This window comes from Macaca fascicularis, chromosome 14, assembly GCF_037993035.2.
Source record: "Macaca fascicularis isolate 582-1 chromosome 14, T2T-MFA8v1.1".
Taxonomy (NCBI): Eukaryota; Metazoa; Chordata; class Mammalia; order Primates; family Cercopithecidae; genus Macaca; species Macaca fascicularis.
Window position 1 is genome coordinate 111900354 of NC_088388.1, and position 27721 is coordinate 111928074.

General features: G+C 35.6%; 1 protein-coding gene and 1 pseudogene across 19 annotated transcripts in view; both read left to right on the forward strand.

The window, feature by feature from the left end:
• The window catches only part of NCAM1 (neural cell adhesion molecule 1), a 311269-nt gene that overhangs the window by 3592 nt on the left and 279956 nt on the right, over positions 1–27721 (forward strand). The gene's annotated exons all lie outside the window — the stretch shown is intronic.
• Positions 12722–12787, forward strand: LOC123568909 (U7 small nuclear RNA; annotated as a pseudogene).

Below are 27721 nucleotides of genomic sequence, written 5' to 3' on the forward strand. Positions count from 1 at the left end.
TTATGAACTCCTTCCTTCTTTCCCTAAATTATCGAACCTGATAACTGCCTTCCAAATACCTTTATCTAAGATTTTTTTTTAAAAAATTGGAATATCAGAAAATAGCAGGACACATTCTTGTTTAGTAAAGGAGGTTCCTGTAAGTCTTACTATGATAATTTATTAAACTAAGAATATGTTGATTTAACTGGTGACTGGTTTCTTGAGTTTGATAGTTCAAGAATTAAGATAGTAATTGCAAAGAAAAACAATCCCACATCAAAACTTAAAAAAAAAAATGGTGTGGGTGTGCTATTTGTAAGGGATGTGGGTGTTTACTGAAGGCAGCAATAAGGAGAAATTAGTCTGTAGCACCCCCAAATTTCAAGTTTTGAACAGTGCTTCTGTTTGGAATCCATTTATCATTAATTGAATTCCTCAGATAGGTAATATGTAATTTAACGGAAGTAACCTATATCTGTATTTTCTGTTACAAGGAACAATGTCTTAATTGCCTTTCAAAATAAACAGCACCGTTTTGTCACTCAAAAGCTAATCTTTAGACATGTGTTTGTTTACTACAGAACCCAGTTTCTCAAATTATAGAGAGCATTTTGTAAACTTTACACTGCTTAAAATATGGACCCTGGAATTTCTGATGCGACCACTTAATTTTCCAAGGCGACGAAGCCTCTGTTAAGTATGAGTTTGATAAATTTCTCATATTTTTGTCTTTAGTATTAAGAAACTGTGGCTGCTGTCCAGACTGAAAGTGGCTTCAATACTACTGGCAGACTTCCAAAGACATTTTACAGACAGTCCTTTCTGACTTAGTGTAAAATAAATGATTGAGTACCTGTTGCTAAAGAACGGGTTGCACTTTCCCTTAGGATCTTGAGCTTGTGATGGAGAGCAGAACCAATTGGCAGGCCGGGAAGAGAAGGGATCGCACCTGCCCCCATCAGTCTGCGGGAGGAGTCATAGACTGGGAGGAGACAAAGACATTTTATAAAGGCTCTCCTGTACCAGTTCAGCATTGTGTTTTTGAGCACACACATGTTTTCTGGTGTCAAGATGAATATTTTAATGTAAATTCCATAATTGATCATTTTTCAGTTTAGCAGTTGTAACATAGAGACTAAGGAACGTCTGGAACTTTAAAAGAAATGGCATCACATTACAGGGAGAATTTTACTAATCTTAAAACTGGGTTACAAACTACACAAAATTGAAAACATTAATCACGTGGCTGCGTAAAATGAGGTCATTTGACCTTTTAATAAAAATCTCTAAGGTGAAAATTCCTTTGGTTAAAAAGAAAGAATTCTAAGTAAAATTCGGAAGAAGAAAATTTGATACGTTTCATAATATATTCAATGCCTCTGAGCAATACTGTAAGAGATGGCCTCTTAGGAAGGAGGAAATGTCCGAGACCTCTCTGAATCCTAATGATTAGGTTTCTATGAGCTCCAGAGTTTTTACTATTTGAAAACATTGTAGTGAAACTATTTTTACCAATACGGGTAGATATGCTTACTACTTACGGTAGGATAATAGAATACAGAAGTCAATCTGAAGGTCATAGTCCTGTTACCTCTAGCCTCTTTTGTTACTAACTCTTGGGGTCAAACCTTAAAACCATTTGCTGATGTAAAGGGATGTAAATTATTTGGCATTGGCAGTGGTGCCATTATGCCCTTTCATTTCATGTTGTTGAAATACTGTCTCTCAGCTGCAGATGCTCATTAGGAGCATTGCCTTTTGATGTTGGTCTGGGTGCCAAATGGCGTCCTTTCAGGCAGTTTCAATACATTACATTTAAAACGTTCTCAGGCCGTGTCTACATCCAGCCACTGAGTTAACGGATTTTCAGTTGGGTAGACACGCTTTTCCTTTCCCGCAGTATTAATTTAGCTTCTAAGCAATCGGAGACTCCAAGGGGACTGCACTAAAAGGATAGGCCCTTTGGTATATCTTGTGTATGTGTGCTTTTGAAAAACAGATTGTAATAAACCCATTATGCGTTCTTTTTTCTTCCAAATATATGTAACATTTTCTTGAATTCAAAGATTGCATGGCTGATATGATTTAAAAGGCTTCTGTGTTATCTATGTTCCACTTTGTACTCTGAGGACTTCTTGATTTGTAGCTGCAAACCTGGGTAACAGCTGATCTTCCGTTTTCTATTTGGCGTCATTCCTGAGATAAGGTGTAAAATGCCTTGTGTTGTACATTAATCTCCTCCTTTGGTATCTGATTACCTCATCATTTAAGAATATTCGTAGTAATGTCACAGTATTTGAGATTGTGTTACATTAGGTATTCTCTTCAATAGTTGATCAAATATGTTTATTGAGTGCCAGCTTTTTATCTTCTGCTCTGTGGGGAATTAAAAGGAGTGAGACGACATAATTTCTGCTGTCAGGGAACCTTGGGAGTAGTAGAGACTAGAGATTAAGAGAGGTAGATAACCCTGGATTGAAACCCCAGACATATTCCTTACTAGCTGTCTGATCTTGGACAAATGATTTAACTCGTCCAAGTTTCAGTTTCCTCTTCCGTGAGACTGGAAAATTAGTAATGCCTACTTGTTAGAGTTATAAATATTTTAGAGATCTTAGGAATTCAGTCCATGTAAGCAGTGTTCATTAATGAGGAAGAGGGATATATATGGATCTGGAAAAAATAATTATTTAGACATAGTGCCCTCCTTTTAGAAGGATTTTAAAAAGGATTTTATGAAAACATGACTCCTTCAGAGATTAGAACTAGACTTTAAAAGTTGGTCACTAAATATGCCTGCAATTCCGTGTTGGTTGTGAATACTTCAGAGAAAAAAATGGCCTGATTATAAGGTTGAAAACTGTCTGCACAAGGGTGGATCTAGGTTTTGTGGGGCCTGAAGGGTATACAATTTTGAGGGCCTTCTTTAAGGAAAATACAAAACTCTCTTGCTTTTGCAAAGTTTAGTTGAATACATGACCATGAGAACACATTGCCAAGTCCCTGTCCCCCAGAGCCTTGGAAGGAGTCCATGCAATTGAGGAACCCTGAAAACTTCTGGCCCTGCTTTAGGAACTATCCTTTGGTCCACCTGGACTCATTGCTTGGGAATATAAACTAATTGTTCCAGTTTATTAAACGTGGACCTCATAGAGTTTGTTTGTGTAGTGCTTTGAAGATTACAATCATATCTTAGAATCACAAAGTTGTTTTTAGAAAGAAGTATTTCACTTTTATTTGACAGAAAATCTTAAATGAGATCTGAGCTGATTTGATATTTGTCACTGCCGATATTCTTGTAAATTACTAACTAGAAGAAAATAAAGCAATTGCTATTATTATTCAAATGAGTGAGACATAAGTGCCCGATTGGCAGGGCAAGAAGTAGTTTTGCCAGCTAAAGGCATATGATATTGGAGAGGAGACTGAAGATTTTGTTGTAGCTATCTAAAAGGAGATAAACTGGATATATAATACCAATAATTATATCTTAATCATCACGTTATGGTTTACAAAACACTTTGATATGCATTTAATCTTCACACTAATTATTTAGTAAATATTGAATGAGTACGTGCTCTGTACTGGGTGCTGGGAATGCAGCGGTGAACTAGACATATATCGTCCCTGTTTTCATGGAGTTTCCAGTCTAGTAGTACAGAGAAATATAGACATTAAAAAGTAACACACATGTTTATAATTACATATTCAGATTAAAATCCAAGAAAAATCCAGGATGAGAGATTATCAAGGGGGATTGGGTGGTTGGGGAGGTGAGGATGTAACATTTAAACAACTGTGAAATAGGAAGAACAGATGGTATTCTCATTTTAGGGCATGATTGATTGACTACTTAATTCAACAAATGTTGAATTACAACAAACATTCCTGAATTCCTTAATTCAACAAATCTTTGTGAAGTCTGGAGAAGGTTGGACAGCTTCAGGAATTGTGTAGAGTTTCACGTTATAAAGTCCAGGAAAATATACATCTGCCTTTATAGAGCTTACCACCTGGAAGGAGAGGAGAGAGACATACTATACTTATAAATAGAGGCACGAAGTAAATGCTGTTGGACCACAAGAAAGGAAGCAATTAATTCTGCCTGGGACTCCCTGGAGCCGGGCTTGGGGAAGAGTTGCTTTCATTAGATGGAGCAGGAAGAAAGGGTGATCTGGGCAGAGCAGACAGCCTGAGCAGTGGTTGAGACATGAATCCGGTTGTACATGGGGAACAGTGTGAGAGTAGTGGGGAGGAGTAGCCAGAGATAAGGAGAAAAAAATTCTGCAAGTCCAGATTGTAAGTCTTTAAATGGAAACTGAGACTGAGAAAGGTTAAGTGACTTACGCAGGTGGAGCTGGGACTGTAACTTGCATTGGTTGTCTGAATTGTATCCTTTTCTAAGGCAAGGATAATTTGAATATATATAGCATCTGAATACGTGCGAAGCAAACAGGAGTTCCTGTGGCTTCTGGACTGAGTCTGACCAAAGTGTGGGAGGAGTGATGGGGAGGAAGAGCACTATTCAGAGCTGTGGTCTGAAGGAACCGTCCTGCCATTCTGCAAGTTGCTGTCATTTGAGCCTGTTTCCCCATCTGTAAAATGGGGTTAATGACACTTCCATTGTGGGTCTTGGTGAGCTGAAATAAAACCACATACATAAAGCAGATATGAAGTATGTACTCATTATGTGCTTTAAAAAAGTTCCCCATGGTCAGAGATTTTATTTGAAATGTTTGTTTAGGCCGGGCGCGGTGGCTCAAGCCTGTAATCCCAGCACTTTGGGAGGCCGAGGCGAGCGGATCACGAGGTCAGGAGATCGAGACCCTCCTGGCTAACACGGTGAAACCCCGTCTCTACTAAAAAAAATACAAAAAACTAGCCGGGCGAGGTGGCGGGCGCTTGTAGTCCCAGCTACTCGGGAGGCTGAGGCAGGAGAATGGCGTGAACCCGGGAGGCGGAGCTTGCAGTGAGCCGAGATCCGGCCACTGCACTCCAGCCTGGGCAGCAGAGCGAGACTCTGTCTCAAAAAAAAAAAAAAAAAAAAAAAGAAATGTTTGTTTAAAAAGGTGTACAGTACTCTGAATATGATGTGCAAAGTTCTGTGCTAGAGGCTGAGAGGAAAAACAAAATAAATTTAAGGTTACTATACTGACCCTTTCAGGTGGTTGGAGAGGAAGTACTTTTACTTAGTTCAAGTTGTGAAGAAATCATGAAAGATATTATATCAATAAGTGCCCAAATGAAGCAGGCAGGTAATAACTGGGAAAATTGAAAGGCAAAAATCACGTCTAGGTTTTAATGTCTGGGGGGAAAAGGTACAGAAAAGCTAGAACTTGACCTGGACCTCCACGGATATGAAGATAAATAGGGAGAGAGGGCCTGTTTTCCTATAGGGTAAGATGGATCTGGCCAAAGAATTTCTACTGAAGAGCAGTTAAAGGTTGGATCTTGGGGCAAGTCATATTTAAATCTTAAATGTCAGAGAAAGGAGAGGGGTCCTGCTGGAGATGATAGAGGAAGTAAAAGTATGTACATGTTTAAGAGTATAGTCAACAATAGCAACTGAACGTGTGCTGCGCCAGGCTGTGTGTTTGGGACTAGCTGGGAATTAGCAGAGAGTTAAGTGGAACAAATCGATAGAGTTCACTGCAGCACTTAAAGGGAATTCTGGTTTTATATAGCATCCACTATGGTGGTTGGACAAAATGAAGGGCTAACGAAAGGGTTTTTATTGCTGCGTGAAACATCAACTAGATGATACTAGGAGAAGGGAGGTCAGTGAAGTCCAATGAAGGTATCTTGCTTAATTAGTAGGAGCACTTGTATGTGGGGAAAGGATACCATTGGGCTTAGATTCAAAAGATGTGGGTTCAAGAAGTTGCTCTGCTACTAACTAGCCAAGTGAATTTATATCAGTTATGTAACCTCTTTGAACTGTTACTTCCTCATTTAAATATAATAACAAAATAAGATAATATATGGGAAATGTATTGCAAATGAAATATTTCACAGCTGTACATTTTATACATTTTATTAGTAGACATGTTGCTGAAAAATTAAATAAAAATCAAATTTTATGTACTGCTAGAGGTGCTTGTTTGATTAAAGAAACCCAACTACGATATGTTTTCTAAAGCAGGTAATTTTGGAAAGATACACTTGTAATGATTTTGAATAAGGATAAAAGGGGCATAGCTGAGATGTTAGAAATAACAAAGCAACCAAGGGTAGATGATAGATCCCAAATGGTAGATGACTGAGAGGGAGAAAGATCTTTGAAGTTACAAACTCAAGGAAATTAAATAATCATGGTACTCTAAATATGATAGAGAAATTCAGAGACAGGTTAGGTTTTAGAAAAAGTTTGGACTTCCTAATACCTTAACCTGTAGGTCAGTATTTTTCAAACTATGGATGATGAAATCTATTTAATGGGCTTCCATATACATTAAACAAGAAAGAAGGAAGGGAGGAAGGAAAAAGGGGAGGAAGGAGAGAGAGAACGAGTGAAGGAGAAGTGGAAAAAGAGAGTGTGTTTTATGTAAGGGTAAGTACTGCTTTGAGTACTTCAAATTTTCTCTCTCTCTTTCTCTCTCTCTCTCTCTCTCTCTCTCTCTGTGTGTGTGTGTGTGTGTGTGTGTGTGTGTGTGTGTGTGTAATATGTAACTTGGTTGTGATGGAAAATACATTCTTTTGGCTCAGGTCAAAAGAGTTTGGAAGCTACTGTCGTCGAAGGAAGAATGTAGGATCAAAGAGAGGGTAAAGCAGTCTGTAATGGAGTGAGAGTACATCAGAAGGTATAGAATAGAAACTGAATGGGTTGTGAGGGAGGGAAGGAAGAAATGACAGCAAAATTAAGTATTAAGCATCCAAGCAATCAGTTAACAACAGGGTGTGAAAAAACAAAACAAATCAAACTCTAAATGTTATATCTTTTTTTGAAATGGTATTTCACTGTTGCCCAGAATGGCCTCAAACTCCTGAGCTCCTGCCTCAGCCTCCTGAGTAGCTGGGACTGAAGGTGCACACCACAGTGCCCTAAATGTGGTACCTTAACCTTACAGAGCTCACTGTCTGGGAATGAAAAGATAACTGGGAACACTAGGTAGCATCTACAGCCAAAATATGAGGCACTTAACGTTTCAGAGTCAGCATAAATATTGCCTGGGAACCAGGGGGTAGTTACAGCTGTACATTTTATTAGTAGACATGTAACTAAAAAATTACATAAAAATCAAATTTTATGTACTGCCATAGGTGCTTGTTAGATTGAAGAAACCCAACTGTGATATATTTTCTAAAGCAGATAATTTTGGAAAGACACACTTGTAATGACCTTGGATAAGGATAAAAGGGGCATAACTGAGATGTTAGAAATGACAAAGCAACAAGCAAGGGTGGATGATAGATCCCAAATGGTAGATGACAGAGAGAGAGAAAGCTCTTTAAAGTTATAAACTTGAGGGAATGAAATAAACACGGAGAATTCACACGTTAGGTGAGAGTTGAAGGAGAATTTGAAGGAAGAATTTAGCCCCGCTGAGAGGAAGGGTGGATGAGGTAAGTATGTGTGTTCCATGTTTGGGAGGTGACTGGAGGAAAGCCCAGTTAAAGAGACCAAGAAGACTCAAAGATGGTAGTAATCTAACCTATATTTTTATATGTTCAGTGGAGAGAAAAACACCATGAGTTATGGTCAGTACTTTGCAGGGTTTTTATCACACCCACAGGTATTTATGTGGCACTATTTCTATAGCACACAGAATGATATCTTGCCTATAATTCAGAAGGTGATAGTGAACAAATGAAGAGAACCAGAGCTTAGTGGTACGAAAGCCTAGGTTAGAAAAGTACAATAAAGTGAAGTGAAAAAAAGTTGGAAACAAATAGTATATATAGGTATAATCCCAATCTTGTCAAAAAGCACCTCTTTCACTCACTCTATAATCAAGACTGGAAGAAGGTAAATCACTATTTATGTTGTCTGAGTTTTTGATAATGAGCACATATTGCTTTGCAAAACAAATAGTGCAGTAAAAACAAGGGCAGCAGTACTAAGGGTGGTTAAAAGTATAAAGAAGGTGAGAATTAAGTAGAAACTTGGGATTTGTGTCAGAGGAGAGTGGTGATGTCAGAGGGATTTCAGTTGACTGGTGAAATTCAAGTTCTTTACTTAGAGTCAAATACTGAGGAAGAGCTGATGTCCAGGATGCTTGGCAAAGAAAGAAGGAAAGGAGGGCTGCTAGTTTGGGTGACGGCTTCATCATGAAGGTTCCTGGGCACATTGAACTATGCATCACCACGGAAAAGAGCCAGAGGGAGGGGAGAGGTGATGAGCAACCTTTGCAAAGGACAGCAGGATAATTTTATGCCAGAGGAAATGAATAAAGTTAGGGGTTTTCCCCAGTGACTTCATTTATCATATGAGTTGATTATTTTTAGATTCAGTTTTGTCTTCTTACCTCATTGCCCGTGGTATTCAAACATTTATTTCTAGACCTTTAAAAAATGTTTCTATAGCAAAATCTTTTTGAAGCTTGTTCTGCATGTCACAAATTGGATGTGTTGTTTTTATCAGATCAGCACATCAGTGATTGATTACTTTTCTAATGTTCTTTTATTCATTTTCAGTTTGAGTGTCCATTCTGTTCACATGAGAGGCTGCCAGTCACCAGTTAAGCTGCAATTGCTATATGAGAATTGGACTTACAGTACACCATAAAGGTGTACTTTAAACAGCCTTAAAGGCCTGTTATCATGGGCATAAGAAGATGGAAATCCAATGAAAGCTCTTTGATTTGGGTACATAATTATAAATTATCTTTCTTTCTGAATTTAGTATCTCCTTTTGGTGTCGGAGGCAATGCATACTGCACCGGGTGCCCCGAGGACCTTTGGTATCAAATCTACAATTTCGAACCGTGACTCTCCTGCTTTTCGTGACCTTGAGCCAGTTATTTAATCTCCAATGATCAGTTTATTTCTCTGTGAATCAGGGATAATACCCAACTAATAGGGTTATTGTGAGGACAAAATGAGGTAGTTTATACAACTGTCTGGCACATAGTGAGCTCAGTAATTTTTTTCCCATGTCCTTTCTTTTTGCTAAAGTTCACAGTGAAGGGATATGCAATTTGTGTTGGATTTAAGTATTTGTATTGATTCTAATGAGAATCACATTTTCCATTTATTTTTCATTTTCTGAGAGTTCAGGATCACTGTGAATTGCAACTGAGTTGGAAATGCCATGCTTAATTTTGGAGCTGTTTTACCTCCTGTGAAAGCAAAGCCTAGTAGATCTTGATTTTGACAAAAGTAATATTTAAACAATTAAAAGTGGTTTATCTAGATTCTCCTTTCCATTTGCATAGGGTTAATATCAAACCTATCAGTTCACTGTAATGGTGGAGCCATAAAATTTAGTATATTTAAATAATGGTTGCTGCTAAAGATCATATTGGTGACACTTCATTAATCTGGAAGTCACTTACCTGGCAACCTTGATTCTTTGAAACATGAAGAATGAAGAAGTGAGGGAAAGAAGCCTCTGAAGAGCTAGCATAGCATCTTTTTCTTTCTTGATGCAGTATCTTTCATATCGCTGAGAAGTTCGTAACATTTCTCTTGCTTCTTGTCTCTTTGTCTGAATTCCTCTTTATTATGTTTGCTCTAGTATCTCCTTTTGTGTTTCATGTTGTTTCATTTAACTCCTCAAATTCTAATGATCCCTGGCTGCCTATTAGTAAAGAATGAGACCTGAAGCACTGTGGGGCTCAGTGTGGGGTGTCATGCTGAACGACTGCGCAGGAACTTGGTTCATTGGGTGGGGGACATCCATGTATATTCATGAGTACTTACATTTTCTTTTGGACTGATTGACTTAAGAGAATCCAAAATTTTGCAGCAGGCAGGATATAAGTCCAAATACTGTTTTTCTCTAAGCTGAATAGGAAGAAATGGATTGGGGGTATTTTTCCTTCTGTAGTGTAGATTTCATTTAATTCTCCTATTTTCAGTAGGGTGTTTCTGTCCTCAACAAAGTCTGGTGTACCCAAGGACAAAGTGCATCTGGTTCAGTCTCTCTATTAATAAAAATTGAGCCTTCTGCTGGGGTGAGGGGAATATAGGAGAAGAGATATATGGTGCCACCTTCCTGTAGCTTACAGTTTGTGTGTGTGTGTGTGTGTGTGTTTGTGTGTGTGTGTGTGTGTGTGTTTGAAGTGAGTGGTATGAGAGGCTCTATTGGCTTTAATTTTGGAGCAGACTCAGAACCCACTGATGACCTGTCTCCTTCAGGGTTTCTAATTGCTAAAGTCCAAAGCAGACTTTTAAAATCTTTTTTGAAATCTTTTATCTTGCATGTTTTAGGATAGAATCGTTGAGACTGAAAGAAGCTTGCAGTTCTTAAAGGAAAAGGAACATGCTCTAGGGGTGCATCAAAGGCAAAAACCCAAAAAGAGGAATGTTCAGACAACTTCAAGAGATTGACAATTTAAACAGTTTTAAGGAAACTTTTCTGAACTAAAGCATTCTCAAGAGATTCCAAGGTGGCCTGAGATTCCACATTTCTTAGATAGAAAGACGTGGACTTGGCAGTGATTTTGCAAATCAGAACAGGAACAATTTCACGAACACATTGGCAAATGGCCATGTCTCAGACTTGTTGGGTAGTTAAATGTTCACTGGAAACATTGACTTAATCCAGTATTTATGAAATAATTCCCGTGTTCTATGTAGTTGGTCTAGGAATTGGAGGTAAAAGATGAATACCATTCGGTAGCTTTGTGAAAAATTCTAGACTATGTTCAGAAAGTTTTTGTTTACACTTGTAATATTTATTCCTGTGGAATGACACAAAAGACAATCTTGAAATGTCAGAAAATGATAAATAAGAGTTATTTACTCTTTTCTCAGAGTTTTTTTCCTTTTGTGTATGTAACTGAAAGTTACTTATCACATGTTTAAAATTTAAAAATTTCATCAAAGAAAACCATCTGTCATAATGAAGTAAAAAAGGAACATTATGTGATTTTCTTTGAAGATAAGGGATTGAAAGTGAGTCAGTTAACTGCCCTAGATTACCATTTGAGGTCATTTTGAACTAAATTGGCTTTGGAATCAGAATTTAAATTACCAGTCAGACTCAATTAAGATAACTGGTCATGAAGGCAGTTCATTCGCCTGCCTTCCTTCTCATAAAAAGAATATTTTTATTATTTGTATTCCTTTCTAGCCAAGTTAGACATAGGCGTTATTTTTGAGAATATAAGCATTTCACACAATAATTGATTTAGGTATTTAAGGGTAGTTTTGTATCTAAATAGGAAACCAGAAAAATCATTCACTGTTTGGTGTTCTAGAGATAGTCACAGTAGATGCTTTTGAAGTCACTGGGAGGTAAATCAATATATTACTGAGTTATATTTTTGCTGCCCTGTGCAATATTAACAGAATAACTTTCACAAACAAACCCCACTTAAAGTTATTTAGTCACAATAATAAACTTATAATTGGACATATTTTAAGAAAACAAATTATAAATATGTACAGTTATTTTAACAATTTATGTATGTATTTCTAAATACTAGACTTTTTGTTTGTGATAAGTGAGTATAAAATTATATATATATAATTATATACTCTTAACTTGCTCAACATAAGAGATTTAAAATGATGTGAGTTTAATCTTCTGCTGTGAGTTTAATCTTCACTTTCATCTTTTTATTTATTTATAGACTAGAACAAATAAATCAATACTTTTTTAATTATAAATTTTTAGTAATTGAAAATTATTAAATGTACAAAGGAGGAGAACTTTTAGAATTTAGAAGTACAAAGGAGGAGAACAATTTAAACCTACAGACGAATTTGGTGGGATTGGTTGTGTGTCTGCGGCTGTCTGGAGAATCCAGGTGCTTAAGTGCCTTGTACTAGCTGGACACTGGAACTTCACAGGGAAACAAAAATGTCTTGAATGACTTGCTGATGTTCTTGAAATGATGCTAATATCTATTCTATACAACCTGAAAGTATGTAGATATTATTGATTGTTTAGAGTCACGTGTCTTGGGATTTGGGACTGTTGGTGAGAAGATTGGTTTGATGTAGACCGTGATAGGTATTGATCTACATATATTTTTGAAATATTTTGGCTAAAATGCAATTTGATGTGGTAAGTCTTATCCATATCTAATATTTTATCTTAAAACTGTATCTATAGAAGTTTTTTTAAAGAAAGAACAGAAAAATCAAAGTTGCATTTTGATGTTTAATGCATTGGTTTTAAAAAATTATATTCAGAGCAAAATGTTTGAGTTTTTGATGATTTTTTGCTGAAAACATTAGGTGCCAATGTCAGGTAATTCTGTGACTACAATTGTGTCATGATACTTTGTGCGTGGAGACAGTCCAAAACCAAAAATGAGACAAGAGAAATCCTTATTAAGGAAGGCCTAACAACCGTATCAGATAAGTTTGTTTTTTTCTTGGAAACTTTGGTAAAAAAAAAAAAACATCACCTAGGAAATAATGTATTAGAAATGCTCCTTAAATGTGCATATATGTTTAATCTGTTCTACAAAGATATTATTTTCTTTGTGGCATTGTTTTATTGAACAAATTTTGTTAAATTTTCTATTAAAACAGTCTTACAATGAATTTAATAACAATTTGGAAAACTCGCAATCTTTATAAGCGCACATGTAAGTGAGATGGATTACTATTAAAATGCAATTTCTAGTATTACAGCTCTTTTAGAATTTGTCTAGCAGATTTTGTTTTTTACCATGAAAGAAATGTCATTTCTTAGTCTTCATTTGGAATTTATAAAAAATTTTAAAAATCACCACATTTTCCAAAAGTTCATGCCAGACATCATCATTCACTGTTTTAAAATGAAGTGCAATTTCTTAATAAGAAAGTATAGCTTGAGTCTTGTCCCATATAAATGAGTTTCCGAGATTTGGAAAAAAAAGTTAATACATTGGAATCAATAGTTGACCATAGATTTAAATATGATACAAAAGGTTTAAAAATCTAAATTGTCATTGTTTACAAAATATTGGCAAATTAGAGCTACAGCGCTTGGTGTTATTGTGTAATCTTCTGTTTAAAAATAAACAGTGGAAATAATTGTAGAAACCTCTGGGCTTAGAAAGGCTTGTTGGTGGTTCTTCACATCCTACTAAAAAAGCAGGCTGTCTTTGCATATTAATCACTCTGTGAAAGGAAGCTTGCCTTATTTGCATTGTACATGCACTAAGAAGTCCAATAGTGCGCCTGAGAAAAAAAATGAGGGGATTGTAATTGTTGTTCTGAAAAGGGTTTTTATTCCATTCAAGTGGAAAAGCTGAATACTGGAGAATTAGTGCAGTGTTTTGTGGAAGAAGAGTCCCTTTTGGCCACTGCATTGCATGTGGTGCAGTCCCAGTGTGTAAGGATCCTGAACGTTGGGGTGAAGAGGAAAGTGACTCATCTTTCTACGATGCAATAGTCTATGTTCTTGTACATCTCTAAAATTTTGTAAGCATTTTCTCCTTGTTATGTATCCAAAAAGAGGTAGATTGAAATTCTGAGAATATATGCCATATTGGAAATCTCGGGAGAATTAAACATGAATCAAAAAATCTAAATATAAGTAGCTTAGGTTTTGGGAGTGGGGTGAGATGGGGACACACAGCACAAAATTAAGCAAATTGTATTTAAGTGTTACTGTTTTTAGGAGATACGTGATTCGGTTAATGCCTGGAAGATATTTGTCCCCCAAATTGATTTTAAATGATATTTTTGACATTATCTTAGTAATAATGGCATGGTTTTTTCTTCATTGTATTTTAAGATTCAGTGGTTGAATGTAAACATTGAGAATAAACAGAAGAAATGTTCTTAATATCAGTGAGGCCTTCTTTTAATAAGACTGTGTAAGATGAGCTACTTATAATGTTTCTCTTCTATGGTAAAATACTCTTCCATGAAAGCTTTTCCTGATCTCCTAGTTCTAGCTGGCAACAGCCACATTAGCCAGAACAGTTTCCAAAACCTCAAAATGTACATTAATTATTTTGGAGGTCTGTTACTTTGGACTGGTTTAATATACTTTACATATTTTAAGCATCTTTTGAAAAATTCTGCACAGAATATGCCATTTCCAAGTAGATTTGAATTTCACAAGGGGGAAAATATGCCATTGTCTGTGTTCACATATTTTGACAAAATGATTGTGTATAATCATGGAGACAAAGCTTATTGTTTTTAAATGATTTTGTTAAATACTAGAAAGTAGTTAACTGAGTTAAAAGGTTTCATACAGGTTTCCTAAAACCCATTTGGCTTAGATATATTTAACTATCTGTGAAACTACTTGTTTTTATCCTCTTTACTATTGTATGGATTTGGTTGGATTTTGACTCTTGAACACAGATCCTCTGATGACACCATTTTGATTTTATTTGAATTGCTTTCTGTAATACTCAAGTATATGGAAATTGTGTTTAATTTGGGCTTATGTACAGTGGTCCATAGACTTTGAGTGTGTGCTTGGGTTGCTGTTCTGAAGAACAGAAGTAATCAAGAAGTAGTCTGAAAAAGTAGGACCATAAAAAATTAGACTGGTAGAACAACAACAATAACAACAACAACAAAACTATAATTTTTGTCATTCAAAAGTCCTTATATAGGTTTCATAATAAATTTTTTGCAAAGTATTACTAATGTACTTCTCCAAATGTTTATTATAGACGTGTCAAAAGACAAAATTACAACAAATTTAGTTATAAATCTTATTGTCTTTTATTTGTGATTCATAAATTGGGGCAGCCTCCATTCAACAAAATAGAACGAGAGCTCCCACTGAGCAGTGGCAGAACAGTAGGTTTGGAAAGTGGGAACATGGAAACAACTATAGAAAAAAAAAAAAGACTGGTTAACATCAGGTTACTTCCAGTGACTTTTTTTCTAGTTAAAGCAGAGGAGACTTCTTTATTGCACTGACTCAGGTTGACTGGAATCTCCTGTTTTCAGGAAAACCCAGTCTGTTTTGGGATCTATCTGCTTCTTTAAAGTTTCAGTTTGATTATATGGCATGTAGCCAGAGTGACTCCATTTTGGTTTGGTCTGGTCTCTTGGGATCGGGTGCAGAAGCTCAGTCTAAAACAATGGCCTCCCATAATTTTCGTTTAACAGATATAATTTTTAGGGTTTATACTTCATTTACATTTGAACCTTTTTATAAAAATCTGAAATGCATTACACATTTTTAGAATTGTGTAGACTTCATAAGTATGCAAAACAAAAACAGCTGGTATCAAACGTCACATGATCACCTCTAAATTCAGAAAACATACTTGACAAAATGCGACACCCCTTCAGGATGAAAACACTCATTAAACAAGGAATAGAAAGTACTTCCCTGACCTGATAAAGGGCATCTATGAACAATTCAGAGCGAACATATACAAATGGCCCATAAGGACAAATGGCCAAAAGATGCTCAACATCATTAGCCATCAGGGGAAATGTAAATCAAAGCCACAGTAAGATACCACTTCACACCCGCTAGGATGGCTAGAATCAAAAAGACAGATAACCACAAGTGTTAATAATGTTGTGGAAAAATTGGAACCCTCAGACACTACGGGTGGGAATGGAAATGGTGCAGCCTCTTTGGAAAACAAGTCTGGCAGTTCTTAAACAGAGTTACCATGTGAACCAGCAGTTCTGTTCTTCCAAGAGAAGCAAAAACATATGTCCGTATAAAAACATGTACGCTAATGTTCCTGGAACATTATTAATAATAGTCAAAAAGTGGAAAATACCTAAATGTCCGTCAATTGATGAATGAACCAAAAAATGTGGTATATTTATACAATACAATATTATTGAGAAATAAAAAGGAATGCAATACTGATACATACTGCACATGGCTGAGCCTTGATTCGGCATTTTAGTAACGTGAGATCCTTAATTGTGTTAGCTGTTTGTTTGTTTGTAACCATGAAGGTTTATGTATTAATTTTTCAATAGTTTTGAGGGTACGGGTGATTTTTTTGTTACATGGGTAAGTTCTTTAGTGGTGATTTCTAAGATTTTGGTGCACCTGTCACTGGAGCAGTGTACATTGTACCCAGTATGTAGTCTTTTATGCCTGTGAAGGTTTATTTTAATCTTTGCACTTGTTAATGTTTATCCTTAATTCTTACTAACTTTTAGATGGTGGGTATAACATCTTCATGAGAATAGCTAAAATAATTTTATTTGGATATTCCTCAAAGAACTACTGAATGTGAGCATGCTAAGATTACCCCTGGCAAAACGGAAAATGCCTAGCACCTGGAAGCATCTGTTTCTGTCTTTCTTGTAGGAGAGGGGAAATATTTATGTCTTCCATTTATGTGTTTTGACTGGGGAAAATTTTCCCTTTTATTCTGGGGAGCTGTTACTCAGGATAAGAGAATGTAGAGGAGAATCACCCCTTTCACATACCTAATAGCTTTACCATATTACTACAGTAGTATCTTATGTTGTATGCATTGATTGTCAATCTCTTCCCTTCATCTACACCATTTTGATAGCTTAAGGCTTATCATTCATTCTCTGTGCATAGAAAAAAAAAAAAAAACGAAATGATGTTTCCCAGTATTTTATAATCTTTCCTTCACGAACTGCAGAAGAAAGGTGTTTGGGTTTTGTCCCAATCATCATAAAGCTGTACACAATACATACTGTCGCATTTGAAAGCAAGGCTAAGATGGATTTAAGATGTATTTCTTGTCATGTGAAACGTCCTCCTCAGTGGTCTTAAATAAAATATTAATTAGATAATTCTGCAGTGATTAATATGAAAATGGTTACATAATTCTTAGATGGCATGTATTGTGTTGGGCTAACACCACATTGCTTTTCTAGAATACTGGTAAAGAATATCTTATGGGACTGCCCTTTAACTAAAAGCACAAATCTTTACTAGTGGTCCTGAGCTAACTGGAACTGCTGTAGATCGCTTGCCAATTTTCCACTAGGATGCTTTGGTGTATTTGGTGCAACTATTCCCACAATCACTTAGAGGAGCCATGCAGAGGGAGCTAACCCATAGGAAATTAAGGAATTTGAAGAATCTTTGAAAATTCATCTTATTTAACTTTCTAAAACAAAATTTGCGAACATCTCAGATAAGAATCTGTCTTTAAAAATAAGACATCTTAGACATACAGATGGAGGTTTAAGTTCAAAGGTTTTTTGCATTCAAATAAAATTAGTTGTTGACTTTCACTAGATGGCTCTCTTTTTTTTTAGAATGAGTTCAATATTTATTCAAGTAAACAATCAAGTTTTGATGTGCCTGTTCAGACAGACGTCTTATTTTGTGATACAGGTGACACCAAGCCCATAATGTGATTTTTTCCCCCCTCAAGAAGTTTGTAACTTACTCTGGCAATTGGGATGCATTTCCCTATAAGATGTTATATGTGGTGGTTTTGTCCAGATTAACCAAAATGTAAATCTTTGTATTCTCTACAGTGCCTAGCAAAGGGTCTTGCACATAGGTACAAGTTGTCAGAGTTGGCTCAGTTTCACTCTGAGCCCCTTGTAGGTAGCCTTTATTCATTCCTGCATTCTACATGTATTTATGCCTTTGACTGAGAGGTAAGATCTAAGAGAGGAATAGATATATCTGAATTCATTTGTAAAAAGGGTGCTAGCTGGGAATGTATGCAAAGGTTTGGTGGCAGTGAGTAAACGAGAACTGGGAATGGCCTTGCTCAAAAGATGGGGAAGTTGGGAGGTCATTGGAAGCAGTAGATTCTGGGAATGACTTGATGGGAGCATGTTTTGGGAAGCTGGATTTGTTGCTCTTCTTTTGGAAGCTGGGAGGGATTACAGTCTGGAAAACCAGTAGTGAAGGGGTAGGAGGAACTACTGTAGAGGCTGTGTGAGGTGATGGGAGGTGGAATTGGAGTTCCGATTGTGAATGTAAAGGAAGGCATTATGCAAGAAATACTACAGAGGGAAGATTGATGAACTTAGTGACTGATTTGGATATGCAAAAGAGGAAAGAATGGAGATTATTTAGATTTCAGGTGAGGCGCATGGTAAGCGTAAATGTCACTAGTAATGGAATTGGGGAAGGGGAAAACAGGGACTTTTAATTAAAAAAAAAAAAAGAAATAGTTTGGCTTGGGCAAGGTGACCCTGAGATTAAAGTGGACTGTCTAGGAAGAAAAGCCAGGTATACCGCTGGAAATAGAAGTCTACAGTTTTTAGGAGAGATCACGTTAGAGACATAAATCTGTAGTTATTTAAGTAGTAGATGGCTCTCGAAGGATAAGTCCATTTAGAGAGAGAAGCAGAGAGGACCAGGAACGGAACCTAGCCAAGCACTTACATTCTGAAGATGGGCAGTTTTTATATGTAATAGTTACTAAAAAGCGGTACCAAGTCATTTAAGCAAGTTACTGTTTTGTATATTTTCAAAAAGAATTAAAACCACAGAGCTGCCTTTTTTTATATCGTGGTACTGCTTTGAACTCTTATTCTCTTTTTAATTCACTCTGTCTCTGTTTTAATGAAGAAGTTTGTTTGCAGTCTATACCAATTTCTTGTTGGGGTTTTTATCTTTTAGTGCTTTGGGTAATAACATAGCTGATACATGAAAGATTGTGTAGCTCTCATTGATTTCAAATCTTTAGGCCTTAATGAAATTATATTCCAGGATACCAGGAGAATTGTAAATAAATCCATGAACAGCTACAGAAAATGATTTTGAGAAATCATGAAAATGAACAAAAATTCTGATTTTTTTTTCAAGTGGAAAGAGGGTGAATTCTTCCCCCAGGAAGATGGGGGAACTTAATGCCCATCCTGGAAAAGTTTTAAGAATCAACAATTAAGCAGATGATATGGGAGCCCAGAGAAGAAAGCCAGCATCTAATGTGGGTTCACTAAGGACAGGTTATATCAAAACTCAATTCTGTCTTTGGCAAGATTTCCAGACTGAAAATGGAGTTTATATTCGTTTATCATGATAGCCAAATGGAGAAATACAAGCTCGGTGCAAGTAATTGGTCAAATGACCATGCGCCTCATCAACTTGGAATGTGTTGGCTCTGCATTTTGCAGGATTTCCTTAATTATTTACTTATTTAATATTTAAGGTGTTAACTATGATGTTTTGATATACATGTACATAACAAAGTGATTACTGTAGTCAAGCAAATTAACATATTCATCATCTCACATAGTCACCTGTATGTATGTATGTATGTATTGTGAATAGAGTTCTGAAAGTCTACTGTCTTAGCGAATTTCCATCATACAATACAATATTATTACCTGGTCATCATGTGGTGCTTTAGGTCTCTAGACTTATTCATCCTCCATAATTGCAACTTTGTATGCTTTGACTTATGTCTTCCCATTAGCTCCTCTCCTAATCCCTGCCCTGGTAACCACCATTCTACTCTGTTTCTATGAATTTAGTTTTGTTTCTTTTAGAATCCACATATAAATGAGATTATGCAGTATTGTCCTCGTGTGTCTGGCTTATTTCACTTAGTATAATGTTCTCTTGGTTTATCTATATTACCTTAATGGCAGGATGTCCCTCTTTTTAAAGGCTGAATAATATTCACACACACACACACACACATATATACACACACGAATTTATATGTATATACTAATTTATATATATACTAATTTATATGTATATATATTTATTGTGGCACAGTTTTAAAATTCATCTGTCAATGGATATTTAAGTTTTTTCTATAACTTGTCTATTGTGAATAATGCTTCAGTGAACATAGGAGTGCAGATATCTTCATGAGGTGGTGATTTCATTTCCTTTGGGTACATATCCAGAAGACGGATATTTTCTGGGGCATACAGTAATTCTATTTTTAATTTCTCTAGGAACCCCCATACTATTTTCTACTGTGGCTGCAGCAGTCTTACATGCCCACCAACAGTGTACAAGGGTTCCCATTTCTCTACATGGTTACCCACACTTGTTATCTCTTGCCTTTTTGACAAAAGCCATCCTAACAGGTGTGAGATGATTTCTCATTGTGGTTTTGATGTGTATTTTTCTAATAATTAGCACTGTTGAGCACCTTTTTGTATACCATATCTGTTGGTTATTTTTAGGTGTTTTTAGGAAAAACATTCAGATCCTTTGCCCATTTTTAAATTGGTTTATTCATTGTTTTTGCTCTTCAGTTTGTGTGTTCCTTATATATTTTAAATATTAACTCCTTTTCTGATACATGGTTTACAAATATTTTCTCCCAACCCATAGACTTCCTTTTCTATTTTTGATTGTTTCCTTTGCTGTGCAGAAACTTTTTAGTTTGATATAGTCCCACTTGTTTATTTTTGCTTTTGTTGCCTGCACTATCCTATATATATATATTTTTAAATCATTGCCAAAACCAGTGTCAAGGAGCTTTTCCCCTATATTTCCTTCTAAGAGTTTTATAGCTTCAGGTCTTTAATTCATTTTGAGTTGATTTTTGTGTATGATGTAAGATAAGTATCCAATTTCATTCTTTTGCATGTGGATATTTATTGAAGAGACTGTCTTTTCCCTGTTATGACTTCTTGGTGCTCTTGTTGAAAATTAGGGCATATAATACCATATAATGCATATAATGCCACATATCTTTTGGTTTATTTCTGGGTTATCTGTCCTATTCCATTGGTCTATGTATCTTGTTTTTTTTGTTGTTGTTGTTTTTTGTTTGTTTTTTCTGCCTGTACCATACTGTTTTGATTATTATCACTTTGTAGTAGATTTTGAAATCAGATGGGGTGATGCCTTCAACTTTGTTCTTATTGCTTAGGACTACATTGGCTATTCAGAGTCTTTTGTTTTCCATATTAAAGAATTTTTTCCTATTTCTGTAGAAAATGTCATTGTAGTTTTGATAGAGATTGCATTGAATCTGTAGCTGCATTGAATCGGTAGCTCCCTTTTGGTAGTATGGACATTTTAACAGTATTAATTTTTTCAGTCAATAAACATGGGACATCTTTCCATTTATTTGTGCCTTCTTCAATTTCTTTCATCAATGTTATGTAGTTTTCTGTATACAGATTTTTTACCTCTTTAGTTAAGTTTATTCCTAAGTATTTTATATTTTTGATGCTATTCTAAATGAGATTGTTTTTAGATTTCTTTTTCAGATAGTTTGTTTTTAGAGTATAGAAATATTACTGATTTTTGTATGTTGATTTTGTATCCTGCAATTTCACTGAATTTGTTTATTAGTTCTAACAGCCTTTTGGAGGAATCTTTAGTGTTTTTTTTTAATATAAAGGATTATGTTACCTGCAAATAGTAACAGTTTAACTTCTTCCTTTCAGATTTGGATGTCTTTTATTTTATTTTTATTTTTTCTTGTCTAATTGCTCTGGCTAGGACTTTCAGTACTATTTTAAACAGAAGTGATAAGAATAGGCATCCATATCTTGTTCCTGATCTTAGAGGAAAAGCTTTCAACTTTTCAAGGTTAAGTATAGTGTTAGTTGTGGGCTAACACATATGACCTTTATTATGTTGAGTACAGTCTTTCTATACCTAATTTGTTGAGAGCTTTTAATCACAAAAGAATGTTGAATTTTGTCAAATGCTTTTTCTGCACTTACTGAGATGATAGTATGGTTTTTGTCCTTCGTTCTTTTAATATAGTATATCACATTTATTGATTTGCATCTGTTGAGCCATGCTTGTTTTCCGTGAATATATCCCCTTGATTATGGTGAGTTATCCTTTTAATGTGCTGCTGAATTAGGTGTGCTAGTATTTTTTTGAGGACTTTTGCATCTATATTCATTAGGGATATTGGCCTGTAATTTTCTTTTCTTGTAGTGTCCTTGTCTGGCTTTGATATCAGGGTAATGTTGACTTAGTAAAATGAGTTTGGAAGTGTTCCTTCCTCTTCAATTTTTTGGAAAAGTTTGAGAAGGATTGGTATTAATGCTTATTTAAATGTTTGGTAGAATTCATCATTGAAGCCATCAGGTCCTGGGCTTTTCTTTGATAGGAGATCTTTAATTACTGATTTAATATCTTTACTTGTTACCTGTCTGTTCACATTTTCTATTTCTTCATAATTTATTATTCATAGGTTATATGTTTCTAGGAATTTACTTCTAGGTCATCCAATTTGTTGGCGCATAATGTTCATAGTAGTCTCTTATGATCCTTTGTACTTTCATGGTATCAGTTATGTCTCCTCTTTTATTTCTGATTTTATTTATTTCATTTTTCTCTTTTTTAAGTTAGCCTAGCAAAACTTTTGTCAACTTTCATCTTTCAAAAAAAAACTAACTTAGTTTGTTGATTTTTAAATGTTTTTCTACCTTACATTTTATTTATTTCTGCTCTGATCTTTGTTATGTCTTTTTTAAATTAACTTTGTGCTTAGTCTTTTTCTTAATTTTTTAGTTCTTTGAGGTATAACATTAGGTTGTTTACTTCAAACCATTATTCTTTTCCAATGTAGGTATTTATGGTTATAAATTTTCCTTATAGAACTGCTTTTGCTGCATCTTATAAGTTTTGGTAAGTTGTGTTTTCATTTTTGTTTGTCTCCAGATTTTTTAAATTTCTCTTTTGATTCTCCTTTGACCCACTGGTTGTTCAAAAGCATGTTGGTTAATTTCCATATTTTTGTGAATTTTTCAAAATTCCTCCGGTTTCATGCCATCATGGTTAGAAAAGATACTTGATATGATTTCAGTCTCCATAAATTTGTTAAAATTTGGTTTGTGGCCTAACATATGATCTGTCCTGGAGATTGTTCCATGTGTGCTTGAGAAGATTGTGTATTCTGCTGCTGTTGAATAGAATGTTCAATGTATGTGTGTCAGTTGGTCTCATGTATAGTTCAACTCCACTTTTTCCATAATGATTTTTTGTCTGGACAATCTGGCCATTGTTGAAAGTGGGATATTGAGGTCTCTTATTATTATTGGATTGCCTTATGTATTTCCCTTATTATTATTGTATTGCCCTCTGTATTTCGCTTCAGATCTATTAATATTTGTTTTATATATATAGGTACTCTGATGGTGGGTGCATGTATATTTACAGTTGTTATATTCTCTGAATTAATCGACTTTATCATTATGTAATGACCTTTTTTGTCTCTTTTTACAGTTTTTGACTTAAAACCTATTTTGTCTGATGTTAATATAGCTACCCCTGCTCTCTTTTGGTTTTCATTTGCATGAGATCTTTCTCTACCCCTTCACTTTTATTCTATGTGTGTCCTTAAAGCTTCCAAAGTGAGTCTCTTGTAGGTAGCATATAGTCAAGTCTTATTTTTAAAATTAATTCAACCACTTTTTATCTTTTGACCTTTTGGAGACTCTAATGTATTTGCATTCAAGGTAATTATTAATAGGTAAGGAATCACCACGGCATTTTATTTGTTTTGTAAAGGCTTTGTTCTTTTCTACTTCTCTTGCTTTCTTCCTTTGTGATTTGATATTTTTTCTAGTAGCATAAGACTTGATTTTTTTCTCTTTATCTTTTGCATATTTATTACAGGTTTTTGCTTTGTAGTTACCGTGAGGCATACATAGAACATGTTTTAATTATGATAGTTCGTTTTAAGCTGATAAAACAAACTTAACTTTGATTGCACACAAAACCTCTACACTTTTATGCCCCACCTCCCAGCCTTGTTTTACGTTTTTGTATCACAATTTACATCTCTTTATATTGTGTATCCTTTAAAAAATTATTATAGCTATGGTTATTTTCAATAGTTTTGCCATTTAACCTTTATATTATACATAACAGTGATTTACACACCACCATTACAATATTAGAATATTCTGAATTTGACTATTTACCATTACCATTGAGTTTTTACTTTTATGTATATTTATTTTGTTCACTTGCTTTTTTTGTTTCAACTTAACACTCTTTAGCATTTTTTTTTTGTAGGGCAAGTCTAGTGGTGATGAGCACTCTCAGTTTTTATTTGTCTGGGAATGTCTTTTTGTCATTCGTTTCTGTAATACAGCTTTGCTGAGGATAGTGCTCTTGATTGGCACTTTTGTTTTGTTTTGTTTTGTTTTAAATCCAGCACTTTGAATATATTAACCCATTTCCTTCTGGTTTTAATGTTTATGGTGAGAAGTCCACTGATACCTTTATGGGGGTTTTCTTGTATGCGATGAGTTTCTTATTTTTTGCTGCTTTCAAATTTTCTCTTTGTCTTTGACTTTCAACAGTATTTGTTTTTTTTTTTTTAGATGGATTCTCACTCTGTTGCCCAGGCTGAAGTACAGTGGCATAATCTCAGCTCACTGCAACCTCTGTCCTTAGGTTCAAGTGATTCTCATCCCTTAGCCACCCAAGTAGCTGGGATTACAGGTGTGCACCACCACACCTGACTATATTTTTATCAGAGACGGGATTTTCTCATGTTGGCCAGGCTGGTCTTGAACTCCTGGCCTCAAGTGATCTGCCCACCTTGACTTCCCAAAGTGTTGGGATTCCAGACATGAACCACTACACCTGGCTGACTTTTGACAATTTGATTATAATGTGCCTCGGACTGTTCTTCTTTGAATTGATCTTGTTTGGAATCCTTTGAGCTTTGTTAATCTAAATGTGTGTATCTCTTATAAGATTTGTGGAGTTTTCAGATGATTTCTTTAAATAAGCCTTCTGGTCCCTTCTAGCTCTGTTTGCCTTCTGGAATTCCCATAACTTGTATATTTGTATGCTTGATGGTTTCCCATAGGCCCCTTATCCTTTCTTCGCTGTTTTTCATTATTTTTCCTTTTTTTCCCTATAATTGGCTAATTTCAGATGACCTATCTATATTTGAGTTTGCACATTCTTTCTTCTGCATGATAGAGTCTGTTGTTGAAGCACTCTTGAATTTTTCAGGTGTGTTGTATTCTTCAGCTCCAGGATATCTTCTTGGTTCTTTTTTATTTTATGTTTCTATTTATTTATTACATTTATTATTTTGTTCATGAATTGTCTTCCAAAACTCATTTAGTTGTCTAATTGTATTGTTTTGCATCTCACTGAGCTTCACTAATATTATTATTTTGAATTCTCTTTCAAGCAGTTATTAGATCTCCATTTCTTTGGAGTTGATTGTTGGAGCTTTATTAGTTTCCTTTGGTGGTGTCATAATTGCCTGATTCTTTGTTATCCCTGTAGTCTTGTGTTGGTGTCTGCATGTGAAGGAGCAAACAGATCTTCTAGTCTTTTTTTGGGAAAGAGTTTTTAAAATTATATGTTATATATTAGACAAAATTACTTAAAGCCAGTAAATTTTTGTTTAAGGAATTTCACATGTGATTCCTTCTACTGTTCATCAAGGTTTCCTTAATTCCTCTAAAGCTGGAGTCAAGTTTTATCTTCAAGGTAACCCTTTTAAAAAGAACTGAGGCTTAATCCACAATTGTCCTGTCAGCCCTGTCATAATTATTTTATTTTGCCTTCTTTTCTTCTAGTTTTAATGGGGTTGGAGCTGGGTCATGTGGCTGCTACTCCTTCTGCAGTGGGGCCTGTAGGTGGCTAGCCTGTTACCAGGTGGTTTAGTGGGCATGGATCCTGCTTTTTGGTCTCTGGGTGGACTGGACTGCCTCCAGGACTTTGGTCTACAAGGCTAGTTCTGGGTTGAAGGTCTGCTTTAGGGTTTGTAGAGAGCAGGCTTGATTACTAGGTTCATAGACAGTTGTGTTTTTCTCTGGGTCCCTGGGACATCTTCCCACTGGGTCACTGGTTGGGTCCCTGGGCAATCATTATTGCCCTGGTCTATGGTTGAAGAAGGCTGAAACTGAGTTGCAGGTTTGCTTTAGGGCCCACAGCTGGGTCTAAGGTCAGCAGTGCTACCTGGAAGACTCAGGAAGGCATGTCTCCATCTTGTCTCAGTGCTGCTGGCATGACTTACCTCTGACCACCATTGAGAGGGACTGTAGCCAGTCTCAGAGCCATTTCAGGGTTTTTTTGTGGGACTGAAGTCAGCAACCCTGCTCCGGGGACTTACAGAGATACAGTTCTCTCTGGGACCCTAGTAGATCAGCTGGACTAATCTCTGACCGCTGCTGAGAGGGACTGAAGCCAAGTCTCTTGGCTGTTTCTGATCCACAGGTAGAGCTGAGGTCTGTAGGTTTATCATCCATGGTGCGAGTGGGTGTGATTTTTTTCTAGGTCCCAGGGTGAATGGTTCTGATAGAAAGACAATGATCAAACAGAGCTGTAGCTGAGTCCACAGGAGTATGGAAGCCATTTTTGGGTCTAGAGCTAGGGCCATGGTAGGAGAGTCTGTCACCTGGGTGCAGTGCTGTCCTATCAGAAGGTTCTCCTAGGCCTTGTGCTCCACTGGAGTTTCACAGTCTCTTACTTGGCTCTTCAAGCTTCCATTAAAGGCACTTTTGCTGTAGAGGGCTCTGAAATTACTGTCTCTGTTGGGAGCTACGTGCATCTGTTCCACCATCTCTCTGGTGTTCTCTTGTGTTTTCTTATTCAACTTTTACATTAGTATTTTAGGTAGAATGCCATTATAGGTGGCATGGATTGGAACTGAAAATTAATATGATGGGTAATAGTATCAGGATTCAGTATCTCAATAAGTTGGATTAATGAACTAAACATGATGAAATTTAATAGAAATAAAAGCAAAATTCACACTTAGGTCCTCGGTCTGCTACCCCAGGACATATCAAATGATCGATTGAATAAACAAACTAGAATTTAGAGGCAGCACTTTGAAAAAGCCTCAGTAACCTCACTGAGATTCAACAACGTGATGTGGTTTATAGGCTATTATAGTTCATCTGACTTTCAGAATAAGTAGATGTTAATGGCTATGAACTGGTTACATTCACTAAGTGATCTTTTGCTGTTGATTGTTCACTAGTATATGGCCTGAGAAGTTAAAAAAAAAAAAAAAAAAAAAAAAGATTGGAGCTGGCAGGTATTTTAGAGATGATTGAGTTTACCCAACTCACTTTACAAATGAAGAAGTGAAGTGAAGAAGAAAGAGAGCAGAGCTTACTTGACTAGGTTCACACAAATAACTACTCATTGTTCTGGGACAGCCTCTGGGACTCCTGAATTTTAAATTTTACTCTCAACATTAGATTTTGTATTTTGTATTTATTGAAGGAAATGTTTTTGATAATAATTTTAGACATATTTTGTACTATCATCAGTTACTAATTGTGCATAATAAAACATTTTATGATTGGCAATATGTCCTGTAAAAGTTGATACAGTAACTTAAGTTTCCATTTATTTTAATGACGAGTAATGTAACAGTTTACATCTGCTTCCTGCCTCATTTATAAAAGTTTTAAAGGAGAAATATTCATTTTTATTAACTTTATTAAGTCTTTAAGGCATTAAATATATTTTTATATTATTTTTAGTGTTGAAGCATCTTTTATTGGAAATTCTGTTGTAATTATGAATATCTCTTGGGAGGAACAGGGAAGAGGAAGCTATGGAGAAAATGGGAGAGAGGAGACTGTAGAGGATGTTTCATTATTTGTATTCTTGTGGGACAACTGCTTCCTCTCAAGGCATCCTTTCTTAAAGAGGCCTGTTATTCAATATGAGATTTTTCTTTACTTTTATGCATTTTTTTCAATGAAAATTCATAATCATAAATTGTTAAAAATGCAAGTGAGTTTACAATGAAAAACACTAGTTCACTGATTACTATTTTCCATCTGAAGAAGAAACCACTTTTACATCTTG